General features: G+C 37.5%; 1 protein-coding gene across 5 annotated transcripts in view; it reads right to left on the reverse strand.

Moving 5' to 3' along the window:
• Window positions 1–24,924, reverse strand: part of bsk (mitogen-activated protein kinase dJNK) — a 92,730-nt gene that overhangs the window by 16,869 nt on the left and 50,937 nt on the right. For all 5 annotated transcript variants that reach the window (XM_069504959.1, XM_069504963.1, XM_069504960.1 and 2 more), the window contains one exon: window positions 17,902–17,967. The gene's annotated coding sequence lies outside the window, so the exon portion shown is untranslated. The remainder of the gene's footprint in view (window positions 1–17,901; window positions 17,968–24,924) is intronic.

The raw sequence follows: 24,924 nt of genomic DNA on the forward strand, positions 1-24,924 counted from the left end.
CATAAAAGGTTAATTATTTTATTCCGAATAGGTTAAAATTAATAAAAATAAATTCCATATAATATTATTCAAAAGAAAATACCTATCGTAGAGATGACAACGGCATTTGAAGGAATCAATTTTATATTTTACAAAAAGTGCGCATATCCATAAAATACGAAATATTGAAATATCCCAGCCGGTATAATGCAGGCTGACTTGTGTTTTTTTTTTTTCAATTTAAAATTAAATTAAAATTATACAACATAATTGAACGAAGTTGGGTAGTGGGTAGTGCCAACGAAGTTGGTTCGTCTGTCAAGTGTTTCAGGATGACGATGAAGTAGCCACTTGGCGGGTTTGCAATCATATCAATCTCTATAAATTCCAGATGCGAAAATACTTTCATTCATTTTCAATTTAAATAGCGTATTTTTCAAAGAGAAGAGAAAAATAAATAGAATATTGCAGCTTTGCCAGATAGCTCATCGCTTGGAGTGCATCGCATCGGTGTCAAGGGTTATTCGCTGGATTTTGAGTGAGAAAACATGGAGATGTGCTGTTATTTGATTATAAACTTTACATATTCGGAATAGGATTCACAATTGGATGAAACAAATTCGCAATATTTACTTAATTGTAAATCATTACTCACGTGGTTCTTGTGTGGGATGAAATTTTTATTTATTTAATAGCTGATGCCCGCGATTTCATCCATGTGGATTTACGTTTACAAAATCCCGCGGGAACTCTTTCATTTTCCGGGATAAAAAGTAGCCTATGTGTTAATAAAGGGTATAATATATCTCCATTCCAAATTTCATCCAAATCCGTTCAGCCGTTTTTGCGTGATTGAGTAACAAACATCCACACTTTCACATTTATAATATTAAGTAGGACTTGCACTTTTTAAACCTGTTTATTATGATTTAATTTGGTTTAATGCCTGCCAAGGAAATATAAGGACTAATTAGTTGATTAGTATTACTTTGTTAGTTTCTTTAGGGATTTATATGGTTAAAAACCGGCCAAGTGCGAGTCAGGCTCGCAAAACGAGGGTTCCGTACTCCAGTTGTATTTTTTCGACATTTTGCAGTATAACTCAAAAACTATGATGCATAAAAATAAATAAAAACCTGTTTTAGAATGCACAGGTGAAGTCCTTTCATATGTTACCCCACTTGATATAGTTATCTTACTTCTAAAATTGAAAATACTATTATTAGTTTATGACCACAATTTTTTTTTTGTGTGATGTAATCACAAATTCACGGTTTTCAGATATTTCTCCTAATACCAGCTATAAGACCCACCTACCTGCCAAATTTCATGATTCTAGGTCAACGGGAAGTACCCTGTAGGTTTCTTGACAGACAGACGGACAGACAGACAGACAACAAAGTGATCCTATAAGGGTTCCGTTTTTCCTTTTGAGGTACGGAACCCTAAAAAAAGTTAAATAGACCTTAGACTAAAATACCACATTTACTACTAATTCGATAAATTACTTAGGTACATAGGTACTCTCTAAAATAAATATTTAATTAAATTATATTAGTCATTTAATATGGCTAATATTCTTAATAAAAAAAAAAAAAAATTAATTTCAGAAACAATTTTTTCTAGCTATCTCTACACAGTTGCGAGTAAAACCTAATATACCTACCGTGAGCATCAAAATATAGTCTCAACAAACTAAAAGTAAATCTATCTAAGAGTAAACGATTTCGTTTAAAGTCTTTAATAATAGCTAGTCTGCGCAGCTGTTGTGCAGTTTATTAGTTTTCAGACTAACCGGGCCATCGCGCGCCGTCCGTCTATCCGGCGGCGTCTGCTCATTGAACTGGGGGCATAGAGTAAAGTAATATAAACTGACTGGGGGCCAGTCGCATGAAAGCCGATGAAATACACGTTACGGTTAGTTTGACCATCACATCACTCAAAGCAAAATTACCTAAGTGACAGATTATCTATTGTTCTTAGTTTACAGTATAACAAGCTACGGGTGTCCTTACTAATAAATGCTAAAAAAAAAAATACAAATCAAAAATTGCGAACCGACCGGAATCGAACCCGCGTCTCCTGGGCGCGATCTATATCTATGGATATGTATTTAAATTTATTTAGAAATTTCCTTGAAGTGTAGGTAAAACACAATAAAAATTATAAAATAATGCTAAAGAAATTCAAGACATTTTAAGAAAGTCGCGGCTAAAAGCTAGTTCAATAAAAAAACGATTAAGATTGAAAATGAGTGAATGTAAAAGTGTTTCTATTTTTGCAAAGTGAAACTATTTGCGGCGAAGTGTCTACACGAGTGTTTCTCTAATCAGTGGAATTGGCCACCGAGCGAATGTCGTCTCAATTACGTGACATTTCGTCGAGCAAATTCAATTTGGATTAGACTTGCTGTGACTATTGTAGCTTTTAGTTTATAAGACAAACTGACTGATTGAAATGTTAAGTACAATAACTCAAACTACTAAAGTTAGCAATTCATTTGCTCGTAATTCCATACGTTTCTATAATAAGCTTCCAGAAGACATATTGGAGATGTCTCTCAACAAGTTCAAAGTTTTCATAAAACGTAAACTAATTGAAAAATCCTATTACAATGTAAAGGATTATTTAAATGATAAGCAAGCTTGGGAATGAGTTGCTTAATAGACTTTGTGATAGTTCTAATAAGTTTCAATAATTTTGTAAAGTGGTGATAATAAAAAGAATACCCCGCTGAGTTTGTTGTGGGCTCTTCACAGACCTTTGGCGCGCGTTTGGAACCCTCGTAGCTTTAGTTTTAAGTTTGCGTTATAATTATCACCACTATATCTTACAAATCTAACACTATACCAGACAATCAATAAGAGTAATTTATTACCTATTTTGAATAAATCATTTGACTTTGACTTACTGATTCTAGCCCCTACAAGAGACCTATGTCCAGCAGTGCACGTCTATTGGTTGATGATGATGATGATGATGACTGATTCTAGCAATTTGAGATTTGGCATGTAGCACGTAGAACCCCATTAAGAAAGAGTTTTGTGATATTTCAACAAAGTCGCGAGGATTTAAAGCTATTTGGATCATAAACGATTATGATTGAAAATGAGTGTTTGTCAAAGTGTTTATATTTCTGCAAAGTGAAACGATTTGCGGCGAAGTGTCTACACGAGTGTTTCTCGAATAAGTGGAACTGGCGGGCAAGCCAATGTCGCCTCAATTACGTGTTATTTCGCGCAGCAAAATAGGAAAGATTTTAATTTCAATTCAAACCGTTACATGTTTGTTGTAGTTTTAGTTTAAGTATTAAAATAGAGTCAAAGTCAAAGTTAAATGATTTATATATTATTATTTTGTCTTGTTAGATTTATAAGATTTTACTATCACCACTTTACAAAATCACTTAAACTTATTAGAACTATCACAAATCTGTTAAGCAACTCATTCAAAAGCTTTATCATTTAAAAGTAGCATTATACTTTAGTGTTTCTGTTTTTTTTTTTTTTTTTTTTTTTTTTTTTTTTTTTTTTTTTTTTTTTTTTTTTTTTTTTTTTTTTTTTTTTTTTTTTTTTTTTTTTTTTTTTGTTTATTTGAAAGTAATCAACAGCGTAAATACATAATTATTATTTAAATTTAAATCTAGGTATAACAGAAGGCCAAAAGAGATTACTTAAAATTATAATTAAACTATTTTAACAGAATAGAGTTAGAATAAATGTAGGTATATACAATAATAAAATAAAATTACAACAGTGTGTGTATGATTGTATGTGTGTGTGTATGCGTGTGTGAGTGTGTGCTTATGAGTATGTGTGAGCGTGTGTGCATGTGTGTGTGTGTGTAAATGGGAGTGTATGATTGCATGCATATTTAGATGTTAGCTACTTTTTTTTTTGTTTTACGATGATAGTTTCTTAATTCCTTTTTAAATTTATTGTTTGATAGGTAAAATAAGTCAAACTCAGCGAACTGATTGTTATAAGTACGTACCAAGCGTGGAATTATAGAATTTCGCGCATAATTTGAGTTAGATTTGGGAACATTTAGAAGGCGCGTGTGACGCGTTCTTAAAGGTTGAGCCGTTATTATAATTTATACCGATTACAGAAATAGTATTGCTGTTTTATGTGTACATATAGTGTGGAGCACAGATATATCTAATATCAATGGTGTGGGGCCTTGCACAAGTAAAATATAGGTAACTTTTGGAGTTTTCCCATAATATATGCTGTATTTGGATTTATTACTTCTATTAAGTTATTTTTCAAAGAAACTTTAATTTGAAATACCTGAGTAGGTAGTTATAGAGTAGTTATATTGCTGGAAATTAATTCTTATTTTATAAATTTTCTATTAATGTACCAAAAAGAAAATAAAATGTGTACAACCAGTTGGTATAATATTGTCTTGTAAATTGTCTTCAGTAGGTAGTTGTAACTTGTAAGTAGAACAGCTGTAGTAGTGTATTCTAAAATCTAGAGTATCTTCCCTGGGAAATGAATACTAAATGTACATAAATACAACTTCAACTTGCTGGGTTACCTGGTTCTAAAGTTACCGACTACATTTTAATTATAACTAGCTGCCACGGCGAACTTCGTACCGCCTAACAGTCGATTCAATTTTTTTTTATTTTTCTCTCCGTAAGAACCATCCTCGTACTTCAAGGAATATTATAAAAAAGAATTAGCGAAATCGGTTCAGCGGTTCTCGAGATTTGCGATCAGCAACACATTTAGTGATTCATTTTTATATTATAGAGAAGATAGACTATACCTCACTATGGAGACAAATGAACACACTTTCGCATACCCGTGTGATATATGCGAAAGTGTGTTATTTTGTTGGTTTGTCCTACAATCATGCCGCAACGGAGCAATGGAGCGAGGTGAATTTTTTTCAGGAATATAGTTAACTAGATGATGGCCGCGACTTCGTCAACGTGGATTTAGATTTTTAAAAATCCCATGAGAACTTTTTGATTTTCCGGGATAAAAAGTAGCCTACGTCCTTCCCCGGGATGCAAGCTATATCTGTACCAAATTTCGTCAAAATAGATTGAACAGATGGGCCGTGAAAGGCCAGCAGACAGACAGACAGACAGACACACTTTCGCATTTATAACATTAGTATGGAAGTATGGATGACTTGGAGACCTTATTCAATGAGTTCCCACGGGATTGTTAAAACATAAATCCGCGTGGACGAAGTCGCGGGCATCAGATAGTTTAAAATATTAAAATGAGGATGACATAAAAACAGTGTTGTGCGTTGATAGATCAGTCAGTCAGTCAGTTACCTTATCCTTTTATATCTTTAGAAATAATAATACAAGCTTTAGAGTATTATTAAACTTTGCTCTCTTCCTTTCATTCGCCGTAATCGAGTAAAAAAATATAGAATTAATATTCAATACAATTGCCTTCCGACGCAAAGTAAATTTCGTATTCATATTCACATGCACGTGTACGTAAGTCATATAAAAAATGGTCCGAGAATTCATAAAAAATCCACACACATTGTTAGCCAGGACGATCACATGAGGCTTTCAAAGTCCTTTTAACCGAAAACCCGCGGGCAAAAGCGGCTGAGCCATAAATAAACGGCACGACGTTGACTCAGCTAAATTCCAAAAAATCCCATTTTCATTTTTGCCTGTAGCTGTGAACCGACAATCGCTATCGGAGATGGTATTCGTGAGTTAGGCTTTTTCGATGTTTTCCATGTTAAAATTTGTGCTGGTTTTTACGTTAGGTTTCATAGTATGTTTCTAGTAAATTTTTCAGACTTTTGTGTTATATTTTACAATATTAGATAGTCGGTCATGACCTGTTTCGTCTTTTATTTCGCCGAAACAACGCTGGTTCAGGTAAATTCCAAAATCCCATTTCTTTTTTCGCGAGTAATTGTGAACCGACAATCGCTATCGGAGTTGGTATTCGTGAGTTTGGGTTTGTCGACATTTTCCAAATGAAAATTTGTGCTGGTTTTTACGTTAGATTTCATAGTATGTTTCTAGTAAATTTTTCAGACTTTTGTGTTATATTTTACAATATTAGATAGTCGGTCATGACCTGTTTCGTCTTTCATTTCGTCGGAACAATGTTGACTCAGCTAAATTTCAAAATCCCATTTCTGTTTTTGCGAGTAATTGTGAATCGACAATCGCTATCGGAATAGTGTTTCTATTGAACATGGAGTTGAACATGGTTTTTCGAGGTTTTCTAAATGAAAATTTGTACTGGTTTTTACGTATTTCATAGTATACTTCTAGTACATTTTATATTTTTAAGTTATCTTTTCAATATTACATGATAGATTAGCTTTGACTTAGCTCAGAGTTTACTTATGTTTCTTGACTTACGGCCGCACTCAGAGTCGCTTAATCGTTACTTAGGCATGAATTAGTATGGATAAGGAATGCCTTAAGTAACGATTAAGCGACTCTTGAGTGCGGCTAATAAATCTGTTTCATTCATAGAGATAGTAAGTTTCATTTAAATTCTGTAGCAAAGTCAAAGTACCTACGCTCTATAGACCTCAGCCTTTTGGCTTAAAAACTGAGTCTGAATCGTCGAGCACTGTTATGATAAGTAGGTTCCTAATAGATTTATTGGATCGGTTCGGATGCTTTTATTGACGAAAAAGAGTCGTCCTCCTTTCTTCCAACCAACTCTTACCAAAGCAAGAAACTCAATAAATAAACTGTTACAAAAACAAGCTATAATCGTACTCGATCGCGATTGGTGAACAACAATTCCACCTTAGTAGACGAAAATGTTTCACCGTTCAACGAAAAATAATATTTTATTTCCCGGGATTTGAATCGTCACTGGAATAAATGTCGTCGATGAATTATTGGATCCAATCACGATTAGGATTTGTGTGTTTGAACAAGAGAGTACCATTTTCGTTGCTATTTGACTGACTTTTTGGTACAAATTGTTGGAAAATATACTTATGTAATGTAAAAGGGCAGGGCACATAGTTCGTACAACCGATAGACGTTCGGGTCCTAAGGTGCTGCAATGGCGACCTCGCACCGGAAGACGCAGCGTTGGAAGACCTCCCACTAGGTGGACAGACGACATCAGACGAGTCGCAGGGAGCCGCTGGATCCAGGCGGCGCAAGCCCGTGGCGTGTAGAAGTACAAGAGACCCTACAAGAGACCTATGTCCAGCAGTGGACCTCTATTGGTTGATGATGATGATGATGATGATGATGAATGTAAAAGAACTATTACTGTAGGTATTATTATACCAAATTTCACGGATACGTAGGTACGAAGCGATTTGCCTCCTCGTTTCTAATTTGAACCTTTCGGCATTAGTTTTCCCCTTCAATTTTAATAAAGGTATCTTTTCCCTTGAATAGGCATCTTCTAGGCAAGCGCTCTCCATTGCCGAGGGTTTTGATCCCCTTGACAGACAATAGCCAGAAAAACAAACAACGAAGCGATCCTATAATATATCTCTGGTGATACGGAACATTAAAATAACTCGCGTGACGTCATCGTAGGTAAGAGAAAGTTGGTACGGTTGGTTTTCATACTATTTAATGAACATGCGGCGTCTAGCTATTCCAAGTCCATGGGGTAATAAAAAGGAGGAGACAGGAGGGAAGGAGGTAAACTTAATCTTTGTCAGCTCTTTGTTGTCTAAATGGCTGAAATTGTGACCCTCAGTACCCGTAGTACAAGATTTTACGTCTCACCAAACCAAACCAAATTCGAGAGTCGAAATAAGAATAAGAATAAGAATAATTTATTTTGAATTTAGAATTTAGGCACAAGAAACAAGTTTCCTACCCTCTGCACTAGGAAAACCCTGTATTGCAGAAGGCAGTTACAAGTTTTTTTAAAAACTAAGGACTTAATATATTATATCTAATATTATACTAAAATTATAGGTAAGAGAACGAGTTTCCTACCCTCAGCACTAGGAAAAAACCTGTGTTGCAGAAAGGCAGTTACAAGTTTCCTAAAAACTAACATAATATTATACCTCACCTAATACTATACCTAATGTTATACTAAAATGTTATACTGAAATACTTATATAATGTAGTACTACTACTATACCTAATATACCTAAAATACCTACTATACCTAATGTTATACTAAAATGTTATACTGAAATACTTATATAAAGTATATGTTGTAATGTTATACTGAAATACTTCCGCGTTACAGTAAACTGGATCTTAAATGCCTTGTTTTAAAGCTCAAGTTTGTCTACACTTCTACAGCCAGCGCTCCAAGCGGAAACATTGTGAAATTAAAATCAGTGGCATTGAATATTTGACTTCAATTCAAGGCTGTTTAGGTCCATTTTACTGTAACGCGGAAGTATTTCGACTCTCGAATTTGGTTTGGTTTGGTGAGACGTAAAATCTTGTACTACGGGTACTGGAGAGTGGAGGTGTTTAGTTACCAAACACAGTTCGATGTAGCTGGCTGTAGGCATAACAAACGTTCAGCTCAAGTTACACTCAATTTTTGGGTAAGAGTTTATTGCGAGCTTTCCTTTCGTTTTATTTTTTAATAGCTGATGCCCGCGACTTCGTCCGCGTGGAATTAGATTTTTAAAAATCCCGTGGGAACTCTTTGATTTTCCGGGATAAAAAGTATGCCTATGTCACTCTCCAGGTCCTTATCTATATCCATGCAAAAAATCTCGTCAATCCGTTGCACCGTTGCGACGTGATAGAAGGACAAACCAACAAACAAACACACTTTCGCATTTATAATGAGGATACTGATTTTTATTGCAAGACTAGCTTATGCCTGTGACTTGGTGCGCGTGGACACGAATTCCATACCCCTATTTTAATGTCTTCCCAAATTCATAAGATCCACGTGCGCTGTTAGTTTTAAGTTTGCCAACAATTTTAAATTATCAATTTAAACATCAATTACATCAATATATTCTAATATCCTCTACCCTAAGGTTGCCTGGAAGAGATCGCTATTTTAGCGATAAGGCCGCCTATTGTACATGCTATCTTTGTTATATGTCTATTGTTTTTGTTTTAGTGTACAATAAAGCATATTTATGGTTAACAAATAAACTATTAATAAACTTAAATCTAAAAAAAACATTAAATTAAAACTAAAATAAATTAAATTAAATCTAAAACCTCGTCGAGACCACCGCAGCGAGGCATTGTACCCAAGATGCTGGTAGCATTACCCCTTTGGATGGCCAAACTAATTCTTTGGCCAAGGTAGCTGCCAGCTCTCGGGTCCCCGGTTGACTCGATAACTCTTTTCGCAATTTCTTCAAAAAGAGCTCGAGCCCCCGGGCCCCACGGCCCCAAGGTCTCCACACCAAAAGGCACGAATACGAAGCTCCCATCGAGGTTTTCATATTTGCGCCTCTGGCCTGTTCGGCGCTGATGGCCGCTGCACCCGCCATAGAGGAGGTCGCCTGAATGTGGGATGCAGCTAAAGTGTCTACACAAGTTGCATCCCAAACAAGCGACCTGCCCATCTTCCACGGTACGAGCGTCATACCATCAGGTCTCTTGCCATCGCTACGTGCCAAACCAATAGGTTCTAGAGCATATTTTACTTTACTTTACTTTATCAATTACTTCAAACGTTCATATCTTTGTATTTTGTACAAGCTCCCTTGCTTGATAAAAAGTCGCTGATTTGACTAGTAGTTATTATCCCTATTAGTATACATTTCACATACACAGTACCCCAGTAAACCTACACGTAGACGAAGCCGGGTAATCACTTATAGCCTCCCCGGGCTATCATCGCGCGTAACGCCGGCACATCGCGTGAATGCTAATTTGGAAATCGATACCGCCGCCTCAGCCTCCTGCTCGGCATAAAACTAGATGCCTGCTTGATATACATGTACGTCATTTAGAGATAACCAAGTTAACTTCATAAGCATAATAATAAAAAACAGGCCAAGTGCGAGTCAGACTCGCGCACTGAGGGTTCTGTACTACAATCGTATTCTATCGGCATTTTGCACGATAAATCAAAAACTATGATGCATAAAAAATAAATAAAAATCTGTTTTAGAATGCACAGGTGAAGACCTTTTATATGATACTCCACTTGATAGATAGATAGATAGAAATACTTTATTGCACACAAAAAAAATTACATAATTATTACAAAAAAACTAAAACTAAAAAATAATAATTGTATGCAAAGGCGGCCTTATTACTCACAGCAATCTCTACCAGGCAACCTTTCTTGATATAGTTATCTTACTTAAAAATTTGAAAATACTAATTATTAGTTTATGACCACAATTTAATTTATTTTGTGTGATGTAACCACAAATTCACGGTTTTCAGATTTTTCTCCTAATGCCAGCTATTAGACCCACCTACATGCCAAATTTCATAATTCTAGGTCAACAGGAAGTACCCTGTAGGTTTCTTGACAGTCCGACAGACAGACAGACAGACAGACAACAAATATGTTTACAGAATTTGATAACAAAAGACAAAAACATAAGTTAAGATTCCCATCACATAAAGCCGCGCTCATTTTTAACGTTATGGCAGTCAAAATTGTAAACAAACTACCTTTGAAAATAAGAGAACTTGTAAATATAAATAAAATAAAAAGCCTTAAAAAAGTTATTCCAATTTTTAATTAAAAATATTTTTTATAGTGTTGATGAACATTTAAGATGACATTTTGTTTTCTTTTTTATGTAATATTTTTAGGACTATTAAAAATTGAAAATCCTTTTAGCAACCTAATTTTATTTTTATACTTATTGCTTTACACATGCTATATTTGAAATGGCGCGTCTCTATAGACAAGCATTATTATACTCATAACAAATATATCGTTATACATGGACGGCAACTTTGGCCGGGCTGGCGGACGCTTCAACTGAATGGGAGCGATCGATGCGGTCACGTGGCGCTACAATATGGTTAATTATCCGCACTGAATGCCACTTACAAGTTACAATGCTTCTCCTTCTATTCATAACAAGCTTATTCCAGCTACTGTATCCGCGTAGATTTAAGTTTTTAGGTTTCCGTACCTCAAAAGGAAAAACTGAACCCTTATAGGATCACTTTGTTGTCTGTCTGTCTGTCTGTCCGTCTGTCTGTCAAGAAACCTACAGGGTACTTCCCGTTGACCTAGAATCATGAAATTTGGCAGGTAGGTAGATCTTATAGCTGACATTTGGGGAAAAATCTGAAAACCTTGAATTTAGGGTTAGATCACACAAAAAAAAATTAAATTGTGGTCATGAACTAATAATTAGTATTTTCAACTTTCGAAGTGAGTGACTATATCAAGTGGGGTATCATATGAAAGGTCTTCACCTGTACATTCTAAAACAGATTTTGATTTATTTTTATGCATCATAGTTTTTGAATTATCGTGCAAAATGTCGAAAAAATACGACTGTAGTACGGAACCCTCATTGCGCGAGCCTGGCTCGCACTTGGCCGGTTTTTTTAAAGATTACGTTGGTTTTTAAGGTTCCGTGCCTCAAAAGGAAATTTTAAAGGAACCCTTATAGGATCACTTCGAAAACCGTGAATTTGTGGTTACATCACAAAAAAAATTTAAATATGTTCATGAACTACTAATTATTAGTATTTTAAATTTCTAAAAAACGACATTTTGCACGATAAATCAAAAACTGTTGTTCATAAAAATAAGTAAAAATCGTTTTAGAATGTACAGGTAAAGCCCTTTCATATGATACCCCACTTGGTATAGATACCTTACTTTGAAAATTGAAAACACTAATTATTTGTTCATAAACGTATTTTAATTTTCTTTGTGATGTAACACAAATTCAGTTTTCGGATTTTTTCCTTTACTTGTGCTACAAGACCTACCTGCCTGCCAAATTTCATGATTCTAGGTCAACGGAAAGTACCCTATAGGTTTTCAGACAGACAGACAGACGGACAGACAGATAGACAGAAGACAGCGAAGTGATCCTATAAGGGTTCCTTTTTCCTTTTGAAATACGGATTCCTAAAAATCACATTAAACTTCGCACCTGTTTTGCGGAAGTTACTATTTGTTTTGTTTAGGAAAGTTAATTAGAACGTTGAACGTTTTACTTGTAGGTAGGCAATACCTATAGGCGGGGTATGGGGTAGGCATCAATTTGTAAGCCGCAGGGGGAGCCGACAATGGTGCAACTAGCGCTGGGCTTAGGCTGAGCGGCAAACATTGAGGGATGGTAAATGGTTGGGGTGCGATGCGGTGTGCCGAACTTTTTACACAAGATTTAACCGCAAGATTTTTGCTGAATTAGATTTTTACCGGGCTTCTTTGTAGCGCAGATGATTGCATGCCCACTGAGTAAAAATTTGGTAACGTGAAATAAAAAGTAAAAAAATCGATGTGAAAAATTATCTCAGTGTCAGTCTAGTCGGTTAGACATAGTAAATGTACCGAGACTATTCAAGAGCCCCATTTCATACCAAATTGGGTATTTGCCTACTTTTGAATTTGATAAATATTATTACTTTATTATAAACTAGGATAAAAATAATGACGTACACTGAAAAAAATATTAAAATCCAACAGAGATTTACAAAGTTACAGGCATTTTAATTTTGGAGTGGGAGGGTCTTCTATCCCTTTCTCGCAAAACGAAAATTTGTATGAAACCGCACGAAGCTACTATGGCATTAGTAGGTGTGACGTCAAACTGCTGTATCGCTATCTCTGTCTAATCTGAAATATTTAAATGCTTATAACTTTTTTGTTATTTGATCGATTTAATTAGTTTTTTTCGGTTTACGTCATTATTTTTATTCTAGTTTATAATAAAGTAATAAAAAATTGAAGTTAAATACCCAATTGTGATTGAAGTGATTTTTACAAAAACCTTAATAATACAAAGGCCAATCCTTAAAGGCTATCTAATAGTCATTCAATAGTCCGCAAATGTCTACTAGAATAGAATAGAAATATTTTTAATTAAATAAGTTTTTAATCACCATCATCATCATCATCAACCAATAAACGTCCACTGCTGGACGTAGGTCTCTTGTAGGGACTTCCACACGCCACGGTCTTGCGCCGCCTGAATCCAGCGGCTCCCTGCGACTCGTCTGATGTCGTCCGTCCACCTAGTGGGGGGTCTTCCAACGCTGCGTCTTCCGGTGCGAGGTCGCCATTCCAGCACCTTGGGACCCCAACGTCTATCGGTTGTACGAACTATATGCCCTGCTCATTGTCACTTCAGCTTCGCAACTCGTTGAGCTTTGTCGGTTACTTTAGTTCTCCTACGTTTTAATTATACAGCCATTTATTTACTTTCCTCTTTCTAAGTTCTATTTATAGGTTCATCATTTAGCGTAAGGAACTAGGCACGTAGAGCCTCAATAGCTCAACGGGTAAAGGAGTGGACTGAAAACCGAATGGCCGACGGTTCAAACCCCGCCCGTTGCACTATTGTATATGTACTGTACGTACATAAAAACATAAATAAATTTAAAAAAAAAAGTGACTGTCATAATATAAATACTAGAAATAAAAATAAACTTGTAATTCCCGCCTCTAGGCTCAGTAAAGTTAGCAATTCATTTGCTCGTAATTCCATACGTTTCTATAATAAGCTTCCAGAAGACATATTGGAGATGTCTCTCAACAAGTTCAAAGTTTTCATAAAACGTAAACTAATTGAAAAATCCTATTACAATGTAAAGGATTATTTAAATGATAAGCAAGCTTGGGAATGAGTTGCTTAACGACTTTGTGATAGTTCTAATAAGTTTCAATAAATTTGTAAAGTGGTGATAATAAAAAGAATACCCGGCTGAGTTTGTTGTGGGCTCTTCTCAGACCTGGGCGCGTTTGGAACCCTCGTAGCTTTAGTTTTAAGTTTGCGTTATAATTATCACCACTATATTATCTTACAAATCTAACACTATACCAGACAATCAATAAGAGTAATTTATTACCTATTTTGAATAAATCATTTGACTTTGACTTTGACTTTGACATTGTCGTACCTACTCCTAGCACAAGCCTGACGCTTAGTTGGAGAGGAAAGGGGAATATTAGTCATTTAACATGGCTTATATTCTTTAAAAAAAAAAAAGTACAAGATAGCGCCTCAGTGCTTCATCCTGATAAATGATACAAATAAACAGTGATCTAACGCTGTGGAGCGAAGGACCGTGTGATAAATCGGTCGACCACACCCGACGCGAACTTATCTTGATCATTTTTACTATGTAGCGAAATATAGAGGAAAATTCAAAGAAAAGGAAGTCACCATCACTCAAATTTTCTTTAATTTTTATAATATCCTCTACCCTAAGGTTGCCTGGAAGAGATCGCTATTTTAGCGATAAGGCCGCCTATTGTACATGCAAACATCTTTGTTATATTATTTCTATTGTTTTGGTTTTGGTGTACAATAAAGAGTTTTTTACTTCTAATTCGAACCGCTAGGATTTGGAATGCCCTTCCAGCATCAGTTTTCCCCTCCAGATATAATATGCGTAACTTCAAGTCAAGAGTGAATAGGCATCTTCTAGGCAAGCGCGCTCCATCTTAGGCCGCATCATCAATTAAGCCTCAATAGCTCAACGGGTAGAGTAGTGGACTGAAAACCGAAAGGTCGACGGTTCAAACCCCGCCCGTTGCACTATTGTCATACCTACTCCTAGCACAAGCTTTAGGCTTAGTTGGAGAGGAAAAGGGAATATTAGTCATTTAACATGGCTAATATTCTTTACAAAAAAAAAAAAAACACTTGCCACCAGGCCTGATTGCAGCCAAGCGCTAGTATATAAATTAAAAAGTCAAAGTCAAAGTCAATATAAATTTAAAAAAAACATCACGATCACCGGCCTACTACTGAGCACAAGTCTCCTTTCAGAATGAGAAGGGTTTGGCCATAGTCCACCACACCAACGAAGAGCGGATTGGCAGAATTCACACACCTTTGAAAACATTATGGAGAGCTCACAGGCATGCAGGTTTCCTCACGATGTCTTCCTTCACCGTCAAAGCAAGTGATATTGAATTGCTTAAAACGAAAAATTAGAGATGCGTGCCCGGGATCGAACCCCCGACCTCCCGAATTCCTATTCGACGTCTAAACCACAGGATTATCACCGCTTTTGGTTGCTTGCCTGATAAATCAGTACCCTTATTATAAATGCGGAAGTGTGTTTGTTTGCTGGTTTGTCCTTCAATTACGTCGCAACGGTGCAACGGATTGAGATGATTTTTTGCATGGGTATAGATAAAGACCTGGAGAGTGACATAGGCTTTTACATACTTTTTATCCCGGAAAATCAAAGAGTTCCCATGGAATTTTTACCTAAAAAACCTAATTCCAGGCGGACAAAGTCGCGGGCATCAGCTAGTGATAGGAAAGGAGAGGAAAAGAGTAAAAGACAAGAATGCTGTGTTGTAGGCTGCAAGGCGGGTACACGGTCAACAAGAAGACAGCAGGGGTTTTTTAGCCGGTAAGAGTCCGGCTCTACCTACGGGTGTCCATGAGGATTTTCCCCCTGCTGTATAAAAAAAAAAAAAAAAACGCTGTGGAGCGAAGGAGCGCTTATAAGGAGGATAAATCGGTCGACCACACCCGACGTCCCAACTTATCTTGATCATTTACTTTACTATGTACCGAAATATCTTCAAAATATGAAGGAAATTTTTATTTAAGGAAAACTTACCACGATGGACTCTATTCTATTTTTAAAACATATTTAGAACCCACATATTATGTTTCCTTCCAAAATATTGTTATTTTCCGTAGGAAAAATTCTAAGTTCGTTTCTTACAATTGCTTACGTCACTAAGGTTATACCTGACTAGCAGACCCGCCCCAGTTTTTTCGGATCGAATTTTTGAAAATCGGTGCGGGAGTTAAATTTTCGTAAATTCTTACTGCCGGACTCAGAGTCGCTTAATCGTTACTTAAGTTTAGTTAAAACTAGACAGAGGTATATCTCTCACATAAATCTGTCTCGGTTTAACTCAATCTTAAGTAACGATTAGCGACTCTGAGTACGGCGGTTAAACACGTAGGTACTTCATTTAATGCTCAAATACCAATTTTCATAGATATCACTTAAACTATAAGAAAAAAAAACCAGGTCCTTTTGGGAGCTCGCTCTATGTATAGGAGCCCCCCTGAAAAGTAATGTAATTGAATTTCTAATTCAATATTCAGTTTTGGGTCAACATTCTGTACCAAATACGAAAATTTTGTGAGTAACTCATTTCGTCTACGAGCTAGAGACCTGTGACATACGGACAGACAGACAGAAACACAGCAGAGTGACATCAATACGGCTCCGTTTTTACCCTCTGGATACGGAACCCTAAAAATAAGGCTTTCATACAATTTTTCACACGTATTTACCTAACCCTCTTGCGCGCGAAAAAAACTAGTTTCGTATAAAATAAGACACCTTAAGAACATCACATGGAACAAATTAAAGCTCGCCCTATTTCGGGTCTGCAATTAAAATTCTGCTTCTTTATTTACACAAGAGTCATTAATTAAAAATTAGTTTGACCTTTCCGCAAACAAGTGACTCGTAGATAATTCTTGCGCAGAAAACACCCCGCTGCAAATTAAGGACAATTTTCGTCCCTTGCCCCCGGGTTGGACAGGACAGGACCAAAAATAACATGACATTATGAATGGGTCCTGTTGGAATAATAAATGGTTTTATAATTGTATTTTCAGCCACATCTTTAATTATATAAAAGAAAAAAGGTGACTGACTGACTGCTGAATGATCAATCAACGCACAGCTCAATCTACTGGACGGATCGGGCTGAAATTTGGCATGCAGATAGCTATTATGACGTAGGCATTCGCTAAGAAAGGATTTTTCAAAACTCAACCCCTAAAGGGGTAAAATAGGGGTTTGAAATTTGTGTGAAAGTCTCTCAGTTTTAAAATTAGAATCGTGAAATTGTGACACTAATTGTTATAAAGATAAAAAACATGTATCATGGTTTTTAAAAAATTTAGCCCCTAAGTAGAAATATAAGGGGTTTGAAATTTGTGTAGTCCACGCCGACGAAGACGAAGACGGGTGTTGGAAGAAAAAATTTATTCTCGTCGAATAAAGAAATTTACATACATACATGAACACTGAAAATATTACTCCTTTTTTTTACAGTCGTGTAAAAAAACAAGTTTTTTTTTTTATAGAATACTAGTTGATGCCCGCGACTTCGTCCGCGTGGATTTAGGTTTTATGAAATCCCGTGGGAACTCTTCAACTTTCCGGGATAAAAAGTAGCCTATGTCCTTCCCCGGGATATAAGCTAACTCTGTACCAAATTTCATCAAAATCGGTTGAACAGTTGGACCGTGAAAAGCTAGCAGACAGACAGACAGACACACTTTCGCATTTATAATATTAGTATGGAAGTATGGATTAGCCAAGTTTATCATGATGACTAATATTTCCCTTTCCCCTCCAACTAAGCGTCAAGCTTGTGCAGGAAATCCGTCGGAGAACCAAAGTGACTGACATAGCTCAACGAATTAGACAGCTGAAGTGGCAGTGGGCAGTTGGCAGGCCAGGTCTGCCGCAGAACCGATGGCCGCTGGGGCAGACGTGTTCTGGAGTGGAGACCGCGTATCGGCAAGCGCAGTGTGGGACGACCTCCAACCCGCTGGACTGACGACCTTAAGAAGGTAGCGGGAAGTGGGTGGATGAGGAAGGCGGAGGATCGTGTGTGGTGGCGCGCTCTAGGGAAGGCCAATGTCCAGCAGTGGACGCAAACAGGCTGATTGATTGATGTTCACTCAGTACTAAAGCGACTGTCAATGCCATCTAGTAGCGACACTTTGCAGTTATCGTGATATAAATGTTAGTATGATGTATATGCTAGTGAAAATAATTTCTGCAAGTTTTATTGCTAGTGGACCCTTGGCCTTAGGTAGTGGGTGGTAGGTACTCACCATAAGTTACGCGCATCCATTTTGTGACAAAATCCCTCGTTCGGCCCGCGCCCGGCCTCGCACCATCTGTAACAATAATATCGATATGTTTACCCCCCTACGGCGAAAGTAAAGGTTATGATTTTAGATGTCAATGTAAGAGTTCGTATTGACCAGCCCCTCGATTGTGTAAGAAAGACCCTGGGCGGGTTTGGAACCCTCGTAGCTTTAGTTTTAAGTACGCGTAAAAATTATCACCCACTATATCATCTTACAAATCCAACTTTTTTCTACAACCGCACCGCGCGCCACCGTAAGGAATTTCACCCTCACCATCTGGGTGTCTGGTGCACTTCGACCGTCCGCTGCGCCAGATCCTTCTTTCCACGCACGTGCAAACTGTGGAACCAACTCCCATCGGCGGTGTTCCCACTAGATTATAACATGGGGTTATTCAAGGGGCGGACCAACAAATTCCTAAAAGGCCGGCAACGCATCGGCGGCTCCTCTGGTGCTGCAAATGTTCATGGGCGGCGGTAATCACTTAACATCAGGTGACCCGCCTGCTCGTTTGCTCACTATGTCTATTAAAAAAAAAAAAAAACTACCGACCATCAAAAAGCGTAATTTATTACCTATTTTGAATAAATTATTTGACTTTGACTAAAACGTAATCGGTAGCAAATTCTGCTCCTATAGTTCGTGACAGGTCGAAATGGCAATCGGGGAGGGAACGCTACGCACACCCGCACAGCCCAGCGTGCGAGCACGGGTGACGTGCGGATGTGCGAGGCGTCCCCCCACCTCATAACCCGCGGACCTGTCGCGGACTATAGATCGGCGAAAAAATGTGAACAGCGAATTCAACCAATCAAACCCGGTAGGAGCGGCACTCCGAACAGTTGAAGTGGTAAATATGTACATTATCTCGATTTAAAAGCACGAAAAATTTATTTGAATAAAAATATATTCAATTCTATCAGCAGTTCACTAACTCACTGATCATCACTGAATTGAATGAAAGTCATCAAACTAATTTGACATTTATTTTCTTTCTTTCAGCTCGGATTGTAGCGTTACATTGGTGGGTATTTCAGGCTGAGCGTTCAAGTACTCGCCGATACATATACATTGCGGCATCATCATCATCATCTCATTACCGGCCCACTACTGAGGTCTTCTCTCAGAATGAGAAGGGTTTAGGCCATAGTTCACCACGCAGGCCTCTCAGGCATGCTGGTTTCGTCACGATGTTTTCATTCACCGCTAAAGCAAGTGATATTTAAAAATCCAACCCCCCCCCCCCCCCCCCGTCGTGGTCGTCTTAACTACTAGGCCAGTAGACTACCAACCACCGCTTTTGAACCGTATAATATAGTTTCTAAAATCATGCCAATGCCGTGAACACTTTATTTTATTTTCACTTTGTTAAAAATGCCAAATTCTGGCAAAGCTACAAAGCTAGCTAGGTTTTAATGCCAAAAAAATCGAGAAGAGACATGGCGGAGACGATCTGTAAAGGATTCCCTTTATCTCCCGTTTTTAGCTGCCAAAGTACGCGATACAAACTGAAATCTAATAAAAATGTTCATATTATTTATCTGGATGGTATAAAACGCCACGTTAACCTTATATTCGAACCTACGTGTTGGTTCATTGCCAAATCTTATACTTTTTATTGGAATTTTTTAAGTATATTTTTTGTAGCGTACAAGACTAAACATGGGTTCCTTCCAGCTCCGTCGGATTCTTGATATCACTAACCATATTACTATAGCTGCGAAATTGTGTTTCTTTGTTGGTTTTATAGCCATAGCTATTATGACATAGGCATCCGCTAAGAAAGAATTTTGGAAAATTCAATCCCTAAGGGGGTGAAATTGGGGTTTGAAATTTGCGTAGTCCATGCGGACGAAGTCGCGAGCATAAGCTAGTACTAAATAAGTGGCTGTCTCCCACTTCCGTGTTATTGCATACGAAAGAGGATATCATATATCTTCTTCTTCTCTTTAAATTACCTTTTACCATTTTCATACAATTTACTCGCCGCTAGGCGGTCCAAAAACTAAAACGGTTCATCCGTAATCCGGAAATTATACCGGTTGGATTAGCATCAGTGTATTGGATGTGAAACCGAGCGCCGAAGGGTTCAGGGCTCCTTATTGATATCGGCTTTTACATGATTGATTTTATACACGCCGGATGATGATGGCCGGCCTGCAAAATGCTTTTTTCGTAGCCGTTCAGTTGAAAACACAAATCTCAATTTTACCTCTTTACGGATTGAATTTTCAAAAATTCTTTCTATGCGAATGTTTACGTTATAATAGCTAACTGCGTGCCAAATTTCAGCCCGATCCGTCCAGTAGTTTGAGTTGTGCGTTGATAGATCAGTCAGTCTTTTCTTGTTATATGTACACTTAGATAAACATTTATATATACCTATATTATAGGAAACCATTTTATAGTCCTTTTGAAATTCAAAAAGAGTTAGAACCTGAGATGTTTTACTCACATTAGCGCTATAGATCGTTAAAATGTAAACAAAATTCCAAGTAAGGCATGCACACTGGCGTAAGCTCCAACATGCACATTCAATGAGCTGAACGAGCTCTTTGAAGTAAACCGCTCCACTTTATGGGATTACCTCTTTGTTACCAGGAAAAGGATATACCAATATTTTACTAAGTATTATTTTTATACTAGCAACCGCAACTTCATCCTCATAGATTTACTGAATTCAAGTCAATGCAGACCTTCAAAGTAAAATCATCTACTCGGTACAGTACGCGGCAGAAAGTAATGTACATCGACCATAAGGCTAAGCGCGCACAACGAAAATAAATCGTTGCGAAAAAAAATCGCAAATCTGTGAACCATCAAAATACATTAGCATCCACGCACTGCAAAAAAAATCACATGCGATTAATATTCGCAATTGCGATGCGATGCGAATTCATAAGAATTTTTGTGTTATATGGAAAAATACTTGAGTCCCGCGCACTGCGGAAAAAATCGCAATCCTTTTATGTAATATTAAGTAGGAAATTATGCATATTTTCTTTTTTGAATCCATATTTAGATGTTCACTCTATTTGATATAATTTATTAAATGTTCGTCTAACGTCTTGTTCCTGTTAGTACAGTATTCACTGATTTCGGCTCCCTATCTTTCGTGGTGCGAAACTAAATCATGGTGCGCGTAGGAATAATATTCGCATTGCGATTAAATTTCGCATTGAACATGCGGAAAAAAATCGCATCGCAGTGCGCGCTTAGCCTTAGGAGACAGCAGATGTATAGAGCGTTGTCTCTGTCGTTGAGACCGACAAAACGACATATACATAGGTATGAGTGACAGAGACAACGCTCTACAAATCTGAAATGACATTCTAAAGGCCGATGTACATTACTTTCTGCCGCGTACTGTGTAAGTACCATTGAACATTTTTGATTATCAATTGTTGGATTTGTAACATAATGATGTAATGGTGATGATAACAATAATTAATCACGTAAACTTAAAACTAAAGTTGCGAGGGTACAAAACCCGCCCAAGTATTGAGGCAACAAACTCACTGTGTGTGTGTGCATGGATAAAATCGACCACAAAATTCTGTCTGGTGGGAGGCTTCGGCCGTGGCTAGTTACCACCCTACCGGCAAAGCCGTGCCGCCAAGCGATTTAGCGTTCCGGTACGATGCTGTGTAGAAACCAAAGGGGTATGGGTTTAATAAAAACTGCCATACCCCTTCCAGGTTAGCCCGCTATCATCTTAGACTGCATCATCACTTACCACCAGGTGAGATTGCAGTCAAGGGCTTGCTTGTATCTGAATAAAAAAAAAAAAAAGTCGACCACATTGTTGACTGTGTCCGCTTAAAACTTACAAGACAAGTAGCCACTCGTGAAACTCCCTTCATCCCGGAATGCTAATTTATTCGAGGGCTGAACTACCCGGTTTCCGCCTCACTGACTTTTATATTTTTGTTTTATTTCGCGAACAACCGAAACTAGGTACGAGTGGGGCAACTTGTGTTTATAACAGCTTTCTATCTTTTGTTTCAATTGTACTTTTTTACGAGTTTAGGAGGCTCTGAATTGAAATTGAAGTACATTTTTACAAGACTCCACTGTCCAAAAAAAGGAGGGTAATGTTTTCAGAATTTATGTATGTACGCGAGTTTCTTTATTCCACCATAACTTAAATGCCTGAACATGGGATATCCACTTCCATACTATTATTTTTAATGCGAAAGTGTGTCTGTCTGTCGGTCTGCTAGCCTTTCACGCATTTTCAACAAAATTTGGTACAGATATAGCTTGCATCCCGGGGAAGGACATAGACTACATTTTTATCCCGGAAAATCAAAGAGTTCCCATGCGATTTTCAAAAAGCTAAATCCACGCGGACGAAGTCGCGGCCATCATCTCGTAAGTAATAAGTGTATAAGTATGGATTTTTTATACTGTCCGAAACTTCTGGCTCCACGGAAGACCAGCGCTGCGCCTGTGTTCCCGCCACAGTCGCAGCAAATGCTGAGTGGAGTCCATTTTGCTACCACACACCACGCATCTTATTTTGAGTGTTTTAGAGTTCCGTAGTAAACAAGGAATTTTCAGCCCCTTTATCAGCCAAATGGTAGTATATGGGAACGTGAAAAAATCACAGCGCTAGTATATATAATCAATTTTAAAGGAAAACCATCATGGCTAAGTTGTGACTACGGAACCCTACACTGCGCGTGGCCCGCCACGCACTTGGCCGGTTTTATTTTTAATGTGTGTAGTTTCTGTGGCACCAAATAAACTCTTTTTCTTCATATCTTTCTTTAATAAATCATCATGTATTGGTGCGTGCGTGCGTGCGGAGGCATAATGCGCCCTGGCTGAAGAATGGCCGTGGGATCGATACCCGGGCAAGGCCGACACGCGTCACACACGCGAGTGGAAACTGAACATGTTTTGTCATGTTTCACTATTTACATATAAAAGTACGTAGTATAATATTTTACGTCGCACCAAACGTGGGTAGAATTCAAGAATCGAAACAATAACATCAAAGTAAAATAGACCTAAAGAGCCTTGAATTGAAGTCAAAAATTCAATGCCACTGATTTTAATTTCGCAACGTTTCCGCTTGGAGCGCTGGCTGTAGATGTGTAGACAAACTTGAGCTTTAAAACAAGGCATTTAAGATCCAGTACCCGTAGTACAAGATTTTACGTCTCACCAAACCAAACCAAATTCGAGAGTCGAAATACTTCCGCTTTACAGTAAACTGGATCTTAAATGCCTTGTTTTAAAGCTCAAGTTTGTCTACACTTCTACAGCCAGCGCTCCAAGCGGAAACATTGCGAAATTAAAATCAGTGGCATTGAATATTTGACTTCAATTCAAGGCTGTTTAGGTCCATTTTACTGTAACGCGGAATTATTTCGACTCTCGAATTTGGTTTCGTTTGGTGAGACGTAAAATCTTGTACTACGGGTACAGTTTACTATAACGCAGAAGTGTTTCGACTCTCGAATTCTAGCAACGTTTGGTGTGTCGTAAAATCTTATACTACGGGTACAGATGTGCGCACAACCTTGTCGTGCAGTGCAAACAAGGTGCTAAACGAGTTTTGGCTTTGACTGTACGTACCTTGTCACAAACGTGGCATATTTTATCTAAGCCATTCTTATTTTCTTCTGAGTAAAATATCTCTAGCGTCCGTCCTTTAAAAACTTTGTCCGACATCGTTATGAAAGGCTCGGTGGCTGGCGGCTGGCGTGCCTATCGAGCATTATTTACGCCGATTGCGATCTAATCGGCGACACCAGCGCCGTTCCATTCGCCTACTCGGATTTATCGGCACAGGCTTGCCAAGGGCTGCCTATTTAATGTCCTTATAATAACTAGGAGAAGAAAAAACGTAGCTTACGAATTGAAATCGTATTATAGTAACATAGAGTTTAGATTTGTTTGAATAGTATAGGAAAACTTTGAAAATGTAACCGAAAATAGGTCGGTTACATAAGTCGATCAAAATTTATTGTTTTTATTTGGTTACTAGCTAATGCCCGCGATATCTTTCCCGTTATAAAACCTAGTGGGAACTCTTTGATTTGTCGGGATAGAAAGCTGCCTAAGTCACTCTCCGTCTTTACTCTCACTCTCAACAAACCAATAAACTAACAAACATGCACACTTTCTCATTTATAATATGAGGAGTGATGAGATAGAGTGCAGGAGTAAAATATTTGAATTTTCGGTAGGATAGGTATTTATATGTAGATACTAGATGATGCCCGCGACTTCGTCCGCGTGGATTAAAGTTTTTTAAAAAACCCGTGGGAACTCTTTAATTTTCCGGGATAAAAATTAGCCGGGATGTAAGCTATCTCTGTACCAAATTTCATCAAAATCGGTTAAACTGTTGAGCCGTGAAAAGCTAGCAGATAGACAGACTACTATCCATACTACATCCATATCTCGTATTTATAATATTAGTATGGATAGTATGGATTATGCATGCCTTAGGTGGAGCATTTGAAAATACTGCCCCTAAGGGGATAAAACGTATTAAAGGTAGCTCAAATTCATGCATAAAATTAACTTTCACTGATTTACGTGCTCCACATAGCCCCAGGAAAAATCCGTTTCATATAAATGCAAGCATTATTCAAATTAAAGTATTTGTAGTACGTAGGGAGAAAAATTTAAGTTTATTCCTCGAAGCTTGGAGCCTCGATAGCTCAACGGTTAAAGGAGTGGATTGAAAACCAAAAGATGATAAATAAATTATTTAATTTAATTTAATTAGGAACTATTAAATAGAGCGTCTTTCAAAATTCGCAAAATCCACGTCCGCTGTTAGTTTTAAGTTTGGTAACCAAACCTTGGTAACCATTTTAAATTATCGATTTAACTAAAAAAGTACGTCAAATTACGTCAAACATTTATGACGTCACATCATGTATTTCATACAAGCTCCCTTGCTAAGCAAGCGTTTTGACGTTTGATAAAAAGTAGCTGATTTGACTAGTGGCCACCATCCCT

The sequence above is a fragment of the Maniola hyperantus genome, chromosome 19 (genome assembly GCF_902806685.2).
Source record: "Maniola hyperantus chromosome 19, iAphHyp1.2, whole genome shotgun sequence".
Lineage (NCBI taxonomy): Eukaryota > Metazoa > Arthropoda > Insecta > Lepidoptera > Nymphalidae > Maniola > Maniola hyperantus.